General features: G+C 43.3%; 1 protein-coding gene across 5 annotated transcripts in view; it reads left to right on the top strand.

Annotated features, from left to right (window-relative positions):
• Positions 1–4850: 4850 nt before the first annotated feature.
• Positions 4851–6448, top strand: part of NACC1 (nucleus accumbens associated 1) — a 35759-nt gene continuing 34161 nt past the window's right edge. For all 5 annotated transcript variants that reach the window (XR_007244022.1, XM_048490976.1, XM_048490975.1 and 2 more), the window contains exon 1: positions 4851–5003. The gene's annotated coding sequence lies outside the window, so the exon portion shown is untranslated. The remainder of the gene's footprint in view (positions 5004–6448) is intronic.

The raw sequence follows: 6448 nt of genomic DNA, 5'->3' as shown, positions 1-6448 counted from the left end.
CGCCTATAGAGTCAAAAAGAGAACGCTTCCGTGAGCAACTGAAAAATCTGGGCTTCTATAAACTCACCAGTTTAGGAGTCGCTGTCGTCCATTTCAACGGATAGCTATATTTAGAACTCTACAACTATCATTTATCCCATTGAAAACTACAATAAATGGCGATAAGCACTAATAGTAACAAAGATTTGTGCACATTCCTCCTTGATAATGTCTTGTACTGACAGGTGTTGCACCAAATTTATTATTCGGGAGAATAACGTTAGTTATTTTTACATTTTTCCAATAAAAGTTGCAATCTATATGTTAACTTGGGAGTTTAAATTCAAAGAGACATACAGCTAGAGGAAAAATCAGGCTGAAAGTGTTTAGAGTAACTCTCAAACCTGCCTGTTTCTTGACAATGAAGTTTGCACAGCAGGAATGAGTAGTTACCTACATAATTTTCAGGAATTGTGAACATTTTGGAATCTTTTTCAGTTTTCTTCAAATTATTTTCATGAAGGTATATACAATGGCTAAGTAAAAGTTATCTGGACTCTATGCACACGATCTCAGTCCATGTGCAGAATCTCATGAGTCAGTTTCTATTAAATGAAATAAACATATCATGGCAGATAAAGTGTATTCCTTTCTTCCTGTTCTTACCTCCATGCTTGGATCAAGTATTCACTTTGTGTGTGTCTATGTGTGTGCATGTGTATGTTGTTGTACCATCTAATTCTGACTCATGGCAACCCTATGAATCAATGTCCTCTAAAAAATCCTATTGTTAACAGCCTTGCTCAGGTCTTGCAAACTGAAGGCCATGACTTCCTTTATAGAGCCAATCCATTTCATGTTGCATCTTCCTCTTTTCTTGCTGCCTTCAACTTTTCCTAGCTTTATTATCTTTTCCAGTGACTCTTGTCTTCTTATAATGTGACCAAACTATGAAAGCCTCATTTTAGGTGTTAAGGTGGTGGTCCCCGGCCCCTCAATGATGCAACTAGCTTCTACCCAGACCAGGGCTTTTACTGCCTTGGCCCCTGCCTGGTGGAATGCTCTCCCTCCAGCTATCAGGGCCCTACGGGACTTTGAACAGTTCTGTGGGTCCTGTAAAACAGAGCTGTTTCACTGGGCGGGGGGGGGGGGGGGGCTGGCCACTGATTCCCCCCTACTGCTACGCCCCACATATCATCATAACTGGCTGCCATGTGCTATGCTGGGTCCCCTCCCAGGGGGATCGGAGGTTTCTCTGGGTTGCCATCTGTTGTTAGGTTTTTCTCTTTTTGTTAATTAATTTGGTTTTAACTGTTACATTGTTATTTATCCTTTTCATTGGTTTTATCTTCTGTACATCCCCCAGAGCCCTTCACAGGTGGGCGGTATAACAAGTGAAACAAACAAACAAACAAACAAGGGCAGTTCAGGCTTGATTTTATCTAGAACCCACTTCTCATTTTGGCAATCCATGGTGTCCATAAAACTCTTCTTTAACACCACATTTCAAAGGAATCTACTTTCTCCCTGTCAGCTTTCTTTACTGTCCAACTTTCACACCCATACATATTAATAAGAAATACTATGGTGTGAATTCACTTGATTTTGGTTGCCAATGACACATCCTTTCACTTAATCTTTTTTAGTTCCTTCATGGCTGCCCTTCCCAGTCTCAATCTCATTCTGATTTCTTGGTTGCAGTCTCTATTTTGGTTAATGGTGGAGCCAAAGAATAGAAATTCTTGAACAATTTCAATTTCCTCATTGTCAACCTTAAAGTTGAGTAATCCACTTTCTATTCATGCTAAAATAAGTGCTTCACAATAGGATAATTAGTAAAGTGGAAAACAACTTTCAGGGGTACCCAACAGCATGCCTCCACATCCTAATAAGATAGGAAATCTTAAATTCAAAAAATATATCATAAGGCATATTTTAACCTTCCAAAAAGCCCATCAACTTCAGCACCTAAATGAAGAGGACACCTGTCCTTTACACGTTCAGCTTATGTGTATCTATTCAGAGGTAATCTCATATTATTCTGTAGGTCTTATACCAAGTTAAGTGTTTCTAGAATTACATGTTTTGAAGATATTAGCAAATGACTATGGTTGTATCTATGATGTGACAATGTTTTACTAGTTGATTCCTGTAGCTTAACTTGTATAATATTTGATAAAAGCACAAGATTAGGTTGAGCCATTTCTATCTGGTCAGTTGGCAACCTAAGTGGTTGTATTACTCTGCTTCACTAGTGGCCCCTGAAGTCTACCCTTGAGTCCATGTGGAGTTGCCACTTTGAGGTTAGGAAATTCCTGGAGACTTGGGGTTGGAGCTGAAGGAGAGTGAGACTTGAAGGGAGGGACCTCATCAGAATATAATGCCATAGAATCCAATCTCCAAAGCAGGCATTTTCCCCTGGGGCAATTGATCTCTGTAATCTGGAGTTCAATCATAATTACCAGAGATCCTCAGACCCCACCAAACGGATGACAGTCATAAGTCCCTTCCACCACTCCTGTTTCTTGCTACAGGCCAGGAACATAAAACATAAGAAGCTTAGACAGTAGTACACAACCCTATAAGTGTAGCAGAAACAGAAGTCAACTGTACCTCTCAAAGCAGGAACACCTTGTTTGAATCCAGTGATGTTAGTTATCATTATTGTTTTTATATAGTATCCTTTATATTTACAGTGTTTTGGAAGTAATATTAACCAAAGACTAATGCCCTAATAGGTTTTGCAGATCAAAACAAAAATGTGAGGATGTAGGCAGGCTTCATTTCAGCGGAGTATGAGACCAGAGGAACAAGACCATACACAAGCAATTTCTAACAGTGGTGGCCTAATTGTACAGTTTCCCTCATAAAAATGTGTAGTTGTGAGGCTGGAACAAGGGATGGGAAGGAAGGAAGAACATTACACTGCATTTATACTTTGGTAAGCATTTCCATCTGCCTAAAAGGTTAAATTCTTCCAAAATCTGCTATTAAGGAAGAAACAAACTCTGTGAATAAACCCTATTATCATAAGTGGTAAGGAATCAGGAATATGCTTAATTTTCCCATATAAATCAATTAACTCAGCTTTGGTGGGTTTGCATTCCAACAGTCTGTTTCTTGTCTTGTTTTGGCAATCCATGTCCAGCAAATATCCAATTCTTGTTCTTGTTAGTGGAAAGTGCCATCAAATCAAAGCCAATTTATGGCAAACTCATAGGGTTTTCAATGCAAGAGATGTTCTGAGGTGCTTTGCCATGATTGCTTGTCTCTGCGTAGAGACTCTGTAGTTTCTTGGTGGTGCCCCATACAAATACTAACCAGCGCCAACCCTGCTTAATTTCCAAGATCTGATGAGATTGGTTAGCCTGGGTAATCCTGTTTTTACTTGGAGATCAATTGCACTGGCATCAGTAGGTCCATAGATTCAGGACTGGGATGTACACATTTCAGTAACAATTAACATTGTCAACTGACCTTCATCAATGAGTCTCTGGGCCTGGAAGTTTAGGATAAGAAAAAGATCAGAATAGCCAATTTTAAATGCTCAGTATTGAGGATAATAAAATCATGACTATTTATATTCTCTGATAGAATATATTGTCAGGGGACATTCAGTTTTTGTCATTGTTTTATTGACACCCCAGTGTCATTTTGTCATTGTTTTATTGAAACCCCAGTGTAGGACATTGGGTAGAGAGTTTTTAAGTAGCCAGAAAATGTCATTTCCTTTCAAAGGCTTGAACCCAAACTTTATCACTTTCTTACCAGCTCTATTTAATTAAAATACTTGTGAGTTTGACTATTTCAAAAAGTCTGGCTTTATTTTCATCACAATTCTTGCTCTCAGATATGTAGGAAATGTCTATGTGATTCACCCATCAATACCAACTTTTCATTTTGGCAAATGTGATGCAAGGGATCATTCCATTTTATTTCATTAATTGGTAAAGTGGAATGGAGGGATCAAAACTGTGAAAACGTCTGAAATGTGTGTAGCTGTTTAGTTGCATATTATTCTACTCTAGATATGATAGGGATAAAAAAAAATTGCAAGAGAAAGCCAGTGTAGTGATTAAGGCATTGGACTAGGATCTGGAAAACTCAGGTTTGAATCCCCACTCTGCCATGGAAATTTGCTGGGTGAACTTGAGTCAGTCATACATTCTCAGTTTCGACCCTGGTAAGTATTTGGATGGCACATCTCAAAGGAATACCAAGGGCATGGTGTGGAACCAAACAACAGCAAAACACTTCCAAACATATCTTGCCTTGAAAACTTTATGGGGTCACCATAAGTTGGCAGTAACTTGATGGGGAAAATTTTTTTCACTGTGGATCATCATATGAGAACATCTGGACTGAGATCTTAATAGTTCACCTTTCTCACATGGACTCAGGGCAGGTTACACAGAGTGAGTCAATACAACTGACAGATGGGACATTCAATAAACAATGCAATAGGATGAGAGTTGTGGAACCAATCAGAAGTCCACAAATAGAACGGAAGCAACGCGCAGTTTCAGCAAGCTATACACAATAGTGCAGCCCAAAGTCCCTAATAATGTCTCCAAGTAACTTTGTGTATCATTTAGTACACCGCAACTATTCAGACTTACTTCTGAGTAAACATGTTTAGATCGCACTGAACCACCTTTTCCCTGAGACGGAAAATTTGTTTCCGGCTCAAGGAACAAATCAGGGTAGGAAGGTGAGACGCAAACATTTCCCAGCTCTAAGGGAATTGCAGGAGAGATTCAAACCGAGGCAGAGGGAAGGGAGAGCAGGCTGCAGCTGGCTCGGCGCTCAGCTAGCCAGGCCTGCGAGTGCGCGGAGATGGCTTGGCTGGGAATCGCATCGCGTTACATTGGCTCACAGGCTTCTGCTGCTGCTGCATCCAACTACTCGTCTCTCTGCTGAGCCTGCCTAGGCTGACAATGAATGGCTGCTGCTAGAGCTGCTAGGAGGGCTGGGGGAGCAGAGCCCCTCCATTGAGCGAGATCGCCCCTCTTCTCTTTGCACAGGTGAGCGCCACGTCGCTTTTCCCAAGAGATCTCTCCACTTTCGCGCGCCCCCCTTCTCCAGCCACGGTAGACATCGACCACCCTCCCCCCCAATTCATCCACCCCTCCCCCCCATCACCCTGGGTGTTTAAAGTTTCTCCACTCCCCCCACTTAAGCAGCCTCCAAACCTGCCTGACCGTACAAAAGGGGGTGGGGGAGAAATCGCATCCTAAAAATAGCAGCTGTTGCCTCTGCCTGTTTCTTTGGGTGCGCCTACTCACCCCTTCCCCCCTGCCTCAATTGTACCCCCTCCAGAATTCATCCCCAAAGTGCAGCTGCTGTTATGTTTGGGGTCAGGAAGGTATGAGCTGCTACCTTGCACTAGGCCTCCTTGCAGTCTGCGACCTTTCTACCCACCTCTTTAGAGAGAGTGAGGGGGCCATTTGCCTCCCCCCCCCCCGCGCCAAATAGGCGCCCTTCGCTTGGAAACTACGCTGTGCATATCTGCTCCTTCCTCCTCTCCCAGCCACCCTCCCTCCTTCCCCGGCCCGGGGTCTGTGTCTGCACTGGGTGGCCAGGAGGGTGCGGGCTTCCACTGTTCGCAGGGCCGTCCGAAATCCCCCGACTTTCCCTACAGGGGCTTTGTCCTGCTTATCGCCTCGCTTTCCCCACACTCGGGGGAAGGGCCCGGCGGCCAGCAAGCTCAAGTTTACACACACACACACAAAAGTTTGCATTGCACGACTTTGCAGGCGAAGGCAGGCCTGGCCGGGTGGTTGGCTTGGAAACCCGGAATTGGAGAGCTAGGAGATGCTTGGGCAAAGGTGGGGGAGGGGGCGCGGAAATAAACCGGGAGGGGACCTCTCCCAGGCTCCGCTTCCAGCTGAGGGGCGACGGCCGTGTTCCCGGAGAGTGACCTTTCAGTGTTAAAGACGCGCTGGGAACAAAAACAAGACCCAGCAACCTTGAAACCTCCAGGAAACTGAGCTTCCCAAAGTTTCAGTTGTGGGTTTTGATGTGCGGGTAAAAGGCGAAAGTTGAAGCGTTTGAAGAGAGCGAAGGAGGGGGGTTCTTAGTTGCTCGGCGATCTCTTCCCAAACCTTTTGTGTTAATGTGGAAATTGACACTCGCTGGCTTTAATGGGGCTTGCTGTCAAGTAAATTTTGCAACGGCTTGAGGGTCTTCCTTTATTTGGCAAGCGGAGGTTCAAGTTGTCAGCGTTTGTTTTGGAAGGGATATGGTTACCAGTGTTTTGTGCGTGGGATGAGGAAAGGAAACATTAAGGTTTGATTTGGGCATGACTGAGTCCTCTTAAAGGCAACTTTGTAGAGGAGGTGATGGAGGTTCAGGGGACCAGAACAGTGCAAATAATAATGTTCTGTTAATTTTCTGCCATAAATCATTTTCTTGTTGGGAAAAAAATCTTGCTGGATTTTTCTTTTTCTTTTCCTGGTGTCAAGATTAC

This window comes from Sphaerodactylus townsendi, linkage group LG03 (assembly GCF_021028975.2).
Source record: "Sphaerodactylus townsendi isolate TG3544 linkage group LG03, MPM_Stown_v2.3, whole genome shotgun sequence".
Classification (NCBI taxonomy): domain Eukaryota; kingdom Metazoa; phylum Chordata; class Lepidosauria; order Squamata; family Sphaerodactylidae; genus Sphaerodactylus; species Sphaerodactylus townsendi.
This window is presented reverse-complemented; position numbering and strand designations above follow the sequence as displayed.